A 12,154-nucleotide genomic window follows, 5' to 3' on the forward strand; every position below is an offset into this window, starting at 1 on the left:
AATCAGACTATGAATAAATACTCGATTGCTTTTTGATTCAGCGAAGAAGTTGCCAAAGGAGTGTAGTTCAGACACGAATGTTTGTTGACATTTTCCTTTAAGTTAATAAGTAAGATGAAAGTGAAACAATGAAAAGGTACTTTGGAACTTCACTCCTTTGTCAATGACATGAGCAACTTCTTTGCTGAATTGGATAATAATTTTCAAACACTGGAAGAATATTTCCTCAATTTTTTGTGCTATTCAGAATGTAAAGGCCACAGACAGCACTCTTAAGTTTAATGGGCATTATTGATATTTTCTCCAACATCCTGCTGCTTGTTTTTTAAATAAGGCTTTATTGGAACACAGTCCCGCCCATTTGTTTATGTATCATCTATGGCTGCTTTTGCTCTTCAGTGGAAGAGCTGGGTAGCTGTGACAGAGACCATATTTCCTGCAAAGACTAACATATTTACCATTTGGCCGTTTACAGAAAAAGTTTGCTAATACTTGGTCTAGAAAATCAACAAATGATAAATCAAGCCCTTATTTGTAACATATGCCAATTTCCATGGTGTAAATCCTCCCACTTACAGCCAATTCCACACTATCAAGGTGGCAGTGGCATCTGAACACAAAGTTTGTGACAGATGCAAATATGATATGGTATTTCCACCATACAGATAAAATAGACAACCTCAAGAGCAGAGCCATGGATGAAGTAAATTTCATTGATTAAAAATGAAAAAAAAAATTATGAAATGATGAGTTTTGAGGATTTATTTTTGTTTTCAATGTAACGTATTTAATTGTAAGTTTCTATAATTCAATTTTTAATAATGGTTGTGCTTTAACAACCGGATCATAAAATTCCTGAAAATTTAGCAATCAACCCTGCAAACTGATAAAAACTGCTGCAGAATACTACTACTAGCTCTATTTTCAAAAAGACATTAAGGGAGTCCCCCTTACGTGGGACCTAACTCCCAGGGGTGTAAATCTCCTTGGCAACACAGGATGTGACTCCCAGGGATGAATCTGGACCCGGCATCGTGGGATTGAGAACATCTTCTTGACCAAAAGGGGGATACAAAATGAAACGAAATAAAGTTCACTGGCTGAGAGATTTCAAATGGAGTTGAGAGGGCACTCAGCTGGGCACTCTTACGCACTACATGGATAAACCCTTTTTAGCTTGTAATGTATTGGAATAGCTAGAAATAAATACCTGAAACTATCAAACTCCAACCCAGTAGCCTTGACTCTTGAAGACGATTGTATAACAATGTAGCTTACAAGGGGTGACAGTGTGATTGTGAAAACCTTCTGGATCACACTCCCTTTATCCAGTGTATCAGTAGAAAAATGGGGACAAACACTAAATGAAAAATAGGGTGGGATGGGGGGATGATTTGGGTGTTCTTTTTTACTTTTATTTTTTATTTTTATTCTTATTCTTTCTGGTGTAAGGAAAATGTTCAAAAATATTTTTGGGTGATGAACGCGTAACTGTATCATGGCATTATGAACAGTTGATTGTACACCATGGATGACTGTATGGTATGTGAATATATCTCAATAAAAGTGAATTTAAAAAAAAAAAAAGACATTAAGGGAGGCTTTGAGAGAACAAGAAATATGCCTAGTTGGGAAGTGGTTGAGTCAAGATTCAAATCTAAGTTCTAAACTCTGACCCAACTTGGTTAGTCTCTAGTGAAGATCAGGGTCCCTGCTGGCTTAATTAAAAAAAAAAAAAAAAAAATTAGAAGACATATATTGAGGGACCTCAGCATGTAAGGGAAAGCATTTTCTGGACTACCATTCTAAGTTGATATTACATGCTCTTTCACATTCCCAGGCTGCCTGCCAGTTTCGTTAGAGTCTTGACGCTGGATATTTGAGGCAGGAAGGGGACAGCTGGTTGGTCTATTTATCACCCGCTATCGGAAATTTCTATTCTTCAAAATTTCCCTCAACTGCTTTAGGATGTGTAATATAGGAGTTTACCATCATCAGCCCCTTAAAATACTTATCAAGCTGCATGCACTCTGAAAAACTTAAGAAAACTTGTGGTCTGAAAACGTACTACAGGGAAGGGGTACAGGAATGAGAAAGAACACTATCAAAGGGCACTCATACAGTTGCACAGTACTGGGGAAAGTATCTGGAGGGCAGGATGGTCAAGTGCTAGGTTCTCACTGCATGTTCTCTAAACCCTTTCTATAGTAATATACAGCTCCTATTCTGAGTGTAGGAATACTACCTGTGAGAGCTGCTGGAGAACTTGGAGATCAGTTGCCCTCGTCCAACCACTCCATTCTCATGAGGAAACTCAGATCCAGTGAGAGATAAGACAGCTCTTAGCCAGGTAAGGGCCTTCTCTTTCCACATTCTCCACAGCCGGAGAGTGGCCAAGGCAGGATCAATTTATAGCTCTTTCCTCTACACCACAGTGTCTCCTCTAAAACACTTTTCCCTGCACAGAACTTACTCCGAAGGCGCCAGGAACCTAGTTGGGAGTTGGCCTACTTGCGCTTAGAATAAACGTCCCAGTAACTCCTGAGTCAAAACGCAGTAACTCTGAGTTGGAGGGGGTGAAGGTCAAAGTAAAGCAGCACAAAGACTGAGGCTGCAAAACGGCACGGATTCTTCAGAAGGGCGTGAACAAGCAGAACGGTTTCCGAAGACGCCGCCACGCCTCTTGCAACGCCAGCGCCCGGCGCAGCCAAGGAAAGAGCGAGCAGTCACAAGGACCGTGCACGCAGCCATTGGCGCGCACGCTCGGCCCGGGGCCGCACGGAGACTGGCTGGCGTGCGCGCCCCCGCAACGGCGGTGGGCGGAGTCCTGGGCGGGGCTCTGAGCTGGACCGGGGCGGGGCCGTGGGTGCTTAAGGTACAGCAGCTTGCTCGCGACAGGTGCGCGAGGTAGAGCACCGGGGACCCATTGCAGAGCTGGTAACAGCTCAGAGATAAGACAGCTCTTAGCCAGGTAAGGGTCTTCTCTCTCTCCACATTCTCCACAACCGGCTTCCCTCTTTCTCCCGCGACTGCTGGGCTGAGGGAGTACAAGGACCCTGAGCCCCTCCCCTCGAGAGCGGTAGGCGATGCTCCTCTGCCCTTTCTTCACTTCTGGGTGCTGCTCTGGGATTGGGAGTAGTTGTGTAGGGCTGAGCCTTTGCTGTCTAAGGACGGAGCTGATAGGACCCCCTCCTCTCCCACCGGGAACACTCCTTTCTAGCTATATACTTTTTTGTTGTGTTGAAGGACGGTGGCAGTTCATCAAGATTCAGTATACCCTCCCAGGGAAATACTCTGAGCCTTTCCATTCTTTATTTTCAGCCATTCTCTCCTTTTTCGATTTTTCTCTCCTTCCATTCCTCAAACTGAACTCTCTTCAGGACACTTGCGCCCTTTGAGGTATGTTGGGAACATAGCAGTCCTTATAACTGGCTGTGTCATCCCCGAATCGCTGTCGTGCATATATCGTTGGCACCCGTCACCGCCATACGTAGGTGTTAATATTAGGTAACTGTACACCCCTGGCTACACCTACTAAAGCTTGATGTTGTAGGTGCTTGGAGCCAACCATCTGGCACCCTCTCTTGCCTCCTTACTGGGTTTACAGCAACGTTTAACTGATCCTTGGTGAGAGATATTTGAACTATTGTCTTGCACCTAATTCCCACCTTCTAAAAATCTGCCTAATTCAGATGGTTCTATTGACTTGACTTTTCAAGTTAGTCAGAGGTACTTAGGGAGTTATCATTCTTTAAGACAATGCCCCTTTTGGGGAGAAGGCTTCATTTGCATTAAGATATTCTTTTTTTTTTTCTTTTGATTTAAGTGGTTAAATGGAATACTTTTTTTAATGGAATGCTTTTTATCTGCATAATTACTTCTACTATTCAAAATGATAGACATTTCAGGAACCATAAAATAACTCTTCTGAGGTCTGATAGAGACGCAAAAGAAGATAACCTTCAGCAAAAATTTTCTAATTTCCTGTGGTGTTATAGCTTGATGGAGAACAAACAAATTTTAAGTAGACCTTCCAAAAGTTATAGAGTTGCAGGAAAGAAGATTAAAAAAAAAATGTGTGTACTTATATATACTTCTTTGTTTTGCATTGACAGAACAGCACATAACATTGTAGTAGATAATTACTTTAAGAACCGATTTCATTTGTGGCCATAACAAGTGCCTCTTGTTGGGTCAGTGCTCCTGTGGATTCAAAGTTCAAATATCCTACCATAAAAAAAGCTTAAAATCAAAGAGGATAGGCAAATCCACACATAAAATTTATATCATTAGTGACGTCAGTGCTATACTAAAGGTCAGCCCAGGGTGCAGTAGGAGCACAGAGAATATAGGATTTTCCCTACTTCCTCTTCCACTTTTCCTTAAAAACAGAACAAACAAATCAACAACAACAACAATAAATCCTGTGAGTTCTCTTCAGACTCTGTGTTTGGATCACTGTTATATTTCTTAACTTATGTTCTGCCAACTCGGTGGTCTTTTGAAGATGGAATTAATTTAAGATGTCGTTAATTCTGTGGCATTTCAGTAAATAGTGATGGAGCTATTTTCACTGTTCAATGCTTAGGCCCAAAGCATTGTCGTCAGGTAGTCCTGGAAGTGCAGAGCATCTGGGAAGAGAACAGTGTATGGGCATCATTAGCAAAGCATTGTCGTTTTGTAAGAATTGCTTCATTGTGTAACTTTGTTTAACTTGGTACACTCAAGCTTTTTCCAGATTCTGGTTAAAGATGGGGCCAAATTTCAAGCTACTAATAATTTACCTAGGAAGAGAAAACTTCGGAAGTGAAAAAAATTCTATTAGCAGCACATCTTGGGTGATAGAGGATATATTTTCCTGCTAAGGTGTACTCAAACTGTCTTTTCTATTTTTGGGAGGATGGCATGGGCAGAGTCGGATGAGGGTGGAGGGTGGTTTGCAGCACAGAAAGGATCAAAAGTGTTTCAGGATTCTTTGCAGTTTTGGTGATCATAAATTTATAGTAATCTTCAGAGCTCTTCATATAACTGCAGGCTGTTATTATGGTAATTGTCTACTGCGTGCCAGTGTTCTTGTATACAGATTAACATGACATAGCCACCTTCTACATTATGTTTTTCACTTTTTAAAAGGGGTTTTCAGTTAATAATATAAACGGTGGTTGTTTCTTTTAGTGCTTTGAGCCATGCTACTTGATGAACACATTTCTTTGACATTCCTTATCTCCTTTCTTTCTCTTTATACTCCAGGACAGTGGTTGCCACCAGGAATTTTTGGAAAGGTAGCGGGTATATATGCATGTATTTTGGGTAGCTACAATGATTATGTTGTACTGTCTTTTGCCTAATCCCATTCCCATTTTTATTTGGGTCTTACTGTTTTAATTATATATTGGGGGGGGCAGGGGGAGTGTTCTTTTGTTTATTAGGAGCTTTTGGAGGTAAAGTTTAATGAGTGGAGTGATAAAGTAGAAAATGTACAGAAATTAAAACTGTGATATTTTTAACACTCATTGTTATGAGGGGCCAGGGCCTATGACTGATGAAGCTGCACTGCAAACTAGAAAGGGTGCTGGCTTGAGAGTCGGGATTCCCGAATAGGTGTTATCATCAACCACTTAGGTGATCTTGGGCAAGTCATTCCTTCTCTATTAGCCTCAGCTTAAAATGAGAGGGTTAGGCTGTTGATCCCAGTCTCTGCTGAATGGATGAATTTTGAGCTACTACTCTCTTAGACATTCTGGGATTACCTAACTCTTCATCCATATTAGATATATGGAGCCTGAGGAAAGACTGAATGCATTAAAAACAATTTTCACTGAAGTAACAAAAGGCTTTGTGGAACAAGGGACAATTTAATGTATTTGTGACCTTTTTCTCTCGGGACAAAGGAAGTTTCAAAGATTGGTATTTTTGGGCACTCCCATAGACCAACCCTTGGGAACCGGGCAAAGTCAGTCATAAGAACCCTGCTGGGCTATGACACAAAGCCCCATCATTTCTAATGGACATCATGAACCAGGTCTGATTTTATGACAAGAGGCTTAAATTTCCAAGCCAAGTTATTTATAACAACTTCCACTATTCCATACAGTAACTAATCTTAGTGTTTCCCTTTGTCATTTATATGAGCTCTTCATTTTTAAGAATATTAATTATTTGTCCTGTGGTCAGATATTTAACCAGGTGTTTACCTTTTAATTTCATATATGATACATTGTTACCTAACATACACATCTTTTTCTTTGGGATTTCTTTTGTTGCTTTTATTTTTAGAAGATCTTTGCCATCTGAGATGGATTAAATGCTCACTTTCATTTCCTTCTATTTTGGCATTTTTTACTTTTTATATTTAACTTTTTAACTTGTTTTGCATTTATTCTGGAGAACCAAACCAATATGTTTAGTGCCTGTTCATATCTTCTAAGCTACAGATCCATATTTCTAGCCACGTGTTAGACCACATGGATGGTCTACCTGGTTTCTCTAGGGAGGAAATTTGACATCTTTAGCACTTCAGTCCTTCTCTCCTCCCACATTTAATCAGTCGCCAAATTTTGTTGATTCTACCCCAACAGTAGCGATAGCTCTTTAACCAGTCGTCCAGTCCAGAGCCTTCTTAAATTTGCCAGAGTCCTTGAGTAATCCTCCCAGTTGGCTTCAGTTTTCCTCTTTCAGTCCAGAGCTGTGAAAATATGGTTCCCTTGACTTCTTGCATCACAATCATGGTTAAAAAGATAGATTCCCAGGTCCCATCAAGATACAAATCAGTATATCTGGTGATATAGTAGGGCTTGGAAATCTGCAAGTGCCTGAAGAGATACATATCATGCTTAAGGTGAACCAGCATCCAAGTAAATTAAGCACAAATTTCTCTGCATGCCATTCAAGACCCCCACACCTTGGCTGCCTATTTTTCCAGGCTTATCTCCCATTAGACCACCCCACCCACTTGGCACTGTAGCCATGCTCTGAGTCAGTTTCCTGGACCCACCCTATCCTTTCCTGCCTCTGTGCCTTTGCTCATGCAGTTCCCATAGGCTAATGCTCCCCACCACCACCACTCCTGTTGAAACACTTATCCTTAAGAGCCCAAATCAAATGCTACCTTTTTACTAAGCCTTTTCTAATGTCTTCTGTTTGAATGAATGTCTCCTCCCCATTCTTCACTTAGCACTTTATTTTTACTTCATTTTTTACCTTAATGCTGTCACTATTTATGAACTATTGCTTCCTTGGGCGATTCTAAGTGTGGAAACCATGACTTTCCTTTTTATTTCACAGCCATCATACATATAGTAAGCAATTAAATACCCAGAGAGTATGTGAAACATATCAGAGCTTGCAAACACACTATCATATAACAGTGTTTGACTTTGCAGTACACTTAGAATGAACTTTAAATCTTTTGACTATTGCTTATAAATCATTATTTCATCTGGCTGCTCCTCATCTCTATACCTTCATCTCATCCTTCTCTCATCATGCACTCCCTACCCATATCATTCCTGCCACGGGTCCTTGGCTTTTGCCATTTCATCTGCCTGGAGAACTCTCCCCACCTGCCCCCCGCCCCCATCTCTTCTCTTCACCTGGTTGGCTACCTGTTTCCTCCCTGTCATTCAGGTTTCAGGTTAAATGTCATTCCCTGACCAGTACCTAAAGTAGCTACCCCTTTTCCTATCACCACTCCAATTACTCTTCTCATATTTCCTTCACAGCACTAATTACAGTCAATTGTCCTGCTTCCCCAGTAGAACGGAAGCTTCATGAGAGCAGAGGACTTGTTAACATTATATTCTTTAACACAGAGCACTGCCTAGCACATGGTAAATGCTCAATAAATATTCGTTGAATTGATAAATAATTCTTGAAGATAGACTTCTCATTTTAACAAGTCTTGTTATGGTTTGCAACCTAGTGTTTATTGTTTTGTTTTGATTTATTTTGGGTTTTTTTTGCAGATTAATTGCTTTATGCATTTATTTGCTAATATATTAATGCAACTAAGAGGAGACAAAAAGCTCACAAATAACTCAACAGTTTCATAAGATGCATTACAGGAAAAAGTGACTAAGAAGGATGAACAGTATCCTGTGATCTTGATGGATGCATTCTTGGGGGAGGTAGACCTTGCATTACTGGTGGAGGCGGTCTCATTCCTGGGTGGGGGGTGGGGGGGCATGCCTGTCTGTGTCCTTTGAGCAGGGGGGAGTTTTGTTTTTTTATTAAATGGACAACAGCTAGGGTAGTTTCATCAGGGTTCAAATCAGGTAGAAGTCTCATAGGATTTCTGAAGGGAGAAGGACAAAGGTTTGAATACTGTGACAACCCAGGATTCAGGTTTTCCAAGGTAGTCCCAGGATGTAGGCCACTATTTTACTACTACTGATGGCATCTACTTCTCAGGTTATTATTATGGGACAATACAAGTTTATCAGTTCCCATTACATTTTAAAAAGCAAATATAGCAGAACTAGAATCCAACTGACTAGAACCCCTAACAAGCAGAATTTTTCTTCTGCTCTTCTACTCTAGGAAAACTAGAAATAAGAAAGCCACCTAGGATCCTCAAGGAAAGATGAAATTATTTTCCTTATACTGTACTCCCTGAAATAGAACAGTTGACTGATTAGAAAGATTTTCAGCAGCAGCTTTAAACAAGGGTTTTCTTATTAACATCTAGTTGAACCAGACAATGTAACTAATCAGTTCTAACTTCTGTTTTTCTTTATTGGGTAGCCTTAATTTTAAATTCCATCATTTCCTTAAACTGGCTTAAATTTTTATTAATATTATAGTAATGCTTACTTTTATAGCAGTTTATAGTTTTCAAAGTACTTTTACTTTATTCTCTAATTTAATCCTCATAACCATGCCTTGTGAACTAATACCTGTATTTGAGATGAAGAAACCAAGGCCCAAAGAGTTTGATTGACTTCCCCATGGCAACTGAAAGACCACTAACTAATAAATGCCTCTTAATATTTTTTTTTACAATACCATATTTGATGTAGTTTTTAGGGTATAAACATTAAAATTCAATAAAAACGTTAGCAAGAAAATGTTTGTAACTGATGCTTAAGAAATAAGACATGCAACAGTGGTCCAAGTATGCAGCAAAATTTTATCACTTCTGTGTGGTTTGATAATTCTGTATGTGACCAGACTTAGTTTTGTTTGTCCATGATTAAAATATTGTTCAGTGTTAGCTTCTCATATTTTTACAGAAAGGAAAGATTAGGGAACTTGTGTAGAGAAGAGTCACTTTTCAGTAAACTGGTTTTCTTCATTCTCTTGCTTGAAGAGATTGGTTAAATTGATCTGAACTGCCTCTTCAGATTGAGCAAGGCCTGAAAAAAACACGTCATCTAAAATTTCAGATAAGAAGAATGGAAGCCAGGCCCTTCCTGGAAATGGCTGGAGTGAAACTAAGAAGCCCTGTTTTGGAGAAAAGTTCATTAATTATTAAGGACAAAGGACTAGTATAAGAAGGTTATGTCTTTAAGGGAAGCAACTTTCTTAAAATAATTTTGTGTATTTCTTCTGTTTTGAAGCTGTAAAGAAAGAATCTTAAATTAGCTACTTTGTCTTAAGTAAGTGTGGAATTGGCAAGACTTGTGAACATGTCATTTTATAGGTACTTTTCTAATTGGGATATTGTTGAGCGATGAGGCAACTAAGCATAACATTTTTTCATTTGTATAAGTTATTTTTTGAGCTCCTGCATTGTACCAGCCACTGATATTTGGTGCAACTGATATTAAGATATGGAATGGTACAAAGATTAAAGGAGAAACAGGCTGTTCAGAGTAAACCTAAGCTTTGTTTAAAGGCCTTGGTCAAGTGTAAATTTCCACGTTTCCAGTTAAATAACTATGTCTTTCTCTACTTTTCACTTTAAACTTGAAGTTCCTGACGTAATTATCTGCTTTCTTACTAAGATATTCTTTATTATGTGTGAAAAAAGATGCTGGGGGAGAAAACCCCACTCCATTGGATTATGTTTGCCCTTACAATGAGTTAATTATCAACTTGAGGAAGAACCAAGTATATAAATAACAAATTAGATTATTTGGGAGAGAGGTGGAGTTAAAACAAACTTGGATTAGAGCTGATAATTTTTTTATTTAAAGGGAAAAAAAAAGATTAGAAAACTTCTTCAGTAGTTCTTTATGACAACTTTTAGACCAGACTCAGTTTTTAAGGTTGTAATTGGAAGTTCCTCTTCTACCTGTCTAAAGAGGATTTGTGAAGATTCCACAATTATGCAATAAGCTAATTTGGGTTTCAAATCTGCAAGAAGAAAGATATTCAAATGAATGAATAAAGTAATAGACACCATATAGGAAAGTTACAGTTACATCATTTTCAACATAGACTTTTTACAGAGGTCTTGGTAACACCTAAAATCTGGCTCTAAGAAGGTACAATGTGACAGAGATTTAGACCTTTCTATGTAGAGAGATGAGCAGGTCTGGCAATCACTACCAGTTTCTCAGAGATGACCTTAGAGATGCTTGTTTGTTATCACTGACAACAGAAATAAGTTGACCCCGAAATGCAGCGTACACTAGCACTGCTTTTCTGGTTTATTCTCTCTGCTGGAGGTTATTTTGTTTCCAGTTCAGCCTCCTAAAATATGAATAAGAACTAACGTTTACTCAACCTCTCTATACTTAACTTTATAACCTCTCTATTTAACTTCATCTATAAAGTGAGGACAATAATATTCCTTACTTCTGAGTGCATTATTGTGAGGGTTAAATACGTTTTTATGTGCAGGGCAATTAAAACAGTATCTGGCACATGGTAAAAACACAGTAAATGTTAGCTTCTTTTCATTACCAACTACTGTTATTATTAAGCCCTGAGCTAAAAGAACATTTTACTGATGATGAAACTAAGGTTTAGAGTCAATTTCCTGAGGTTACCCAGTAATTAAGACCCAAGATGCCGGTTTGAGCTGAAAGGAGCCCGGGGCAGAGCCAGTTTACGTGTGGAGCAGGCCGGGGTGCCTGTTGCAGCCCTTACCATTTCCAGTTTAGAGACCCTTAGCAGGATTAGAGGTGGGTCTGTCTTAGATATCAGGAAAATACAGTTTGCAGTAAGTTGTTAGAGCATGAACATTAGAGTCTTTCAGACTGTTTCAAATCCTTGGTTCTGCCACTTTCTAGCTGTGTGACCTTGAGCAAGTTATTTAACCTTTCTGAGCTTCAGTTTCTTCCTCCATAAGATGAGAAAAATAATATTTGCTTCATGGTATTGTAAGGATTAAGTGAGTAGATCAGAGGAAGTGATATAACAAATGTGAAGCTCCTGGCATGTGACCAGTGTTCAAGAACTGGTCCCCAGGTTTATGCGAATGTGACCTAAACTTTTAACTGATTCTGACATAGTCCATCAAGATCTTGGTGACCTGGGTCTGTGTCTGCCTCCCTGCTCTGGCCTAATAACCCTGAGTCCAAGCCAGACCTAAACTCCCAAAGCTGGTTTTGTGTTGGAATCATAGGGGAGCCTTTTCAGAAAAATAAAAGGTGTTTGGAAACCACATGGAAAATTCAGATTCCATAGGTGATCCTGATATTCAAAGCAACCCCTGCCCAACTGGAAGCACTGGACTGGCTAATAGAGGGTAGTGGCTGACACACAAGCCAAAACAGTGTTTTTAGTGCCTGGGTTGTCACGTAGTGTTGGTCAGACTTCTCGCAGGGCGTGCTCTGGTGGGAACAGTAATGAATAGTCAAGGGGTGGGTGCCTACAGAGGGGAACTCTGCAGAAACGAAGATCTCATCTGTACAGTCAGGCAGCATTTCTATGTGGAAAGAATTTTAATGAGATCTGGATAAGAATCAGACACCAGGAAAGGACAGCTGCTGTGGGAGGCAATTTTAATTGTTCAGGGAGTTACACAGGATATTGAGAAAGTCCATCTGCAATTTAAAAAATTAAGTTGTAGAGATAATAAATAATTTATAAATGACATTTTAAAAATAAATGTAGTCTCAAAAGTAAATGTATTAAGTGGTCAGTAAACATTTGGGAGTCTATTCAATCACACTCATAATTAAAGGAATGAAAACTGAAACTAGAAATGTACCATTTTTCACCCATGTCCTATCAGATTGGAAAAAATGAAAATGATTAATAATCT

General features: G+C 39.3%; 1 protein-coding gene across 2 annotated transcripts in view; it reads left to right on the forward strand.

Moving 5' to 3' along the window:
* The first annotated feature begins 2,859 nt into the window (after window positions 1–2,859).
* LIMA1 (LIM domain and actin binding 1) overlaps window positions 2,860–12,154 on the forward strand; it is an 81,903-nt gene continuing 72,608 nt past the window's right edge. For both annotated transcript variants that reach the window (XM_037846571.1, XM_037846572.1), the window contains exon 1: window positions 2,860–2,971. The gene's annotated coding sequence lies outside the window, so the exon portion shown is untranslated. The remainder of the gene's footprint in view (window positions 2,972–12,154) is intronic.

This window comes from Choloepus didactylus, chromosome 8, assembly GCF_015220235.1.
Source record: "Choloepus didactylus isolate mChoDid1 chromosome 8, mChoDid1.pri, whole genome shotgun sequence".
In the NCBI taxonomy this organism is placed as follows: domain Eukaryota; kingdom Metazoa; phylum Chordata; class Mammalia; order Pilosa; family Megalonychidae; genus Choloepus; species Choloepus didactylus.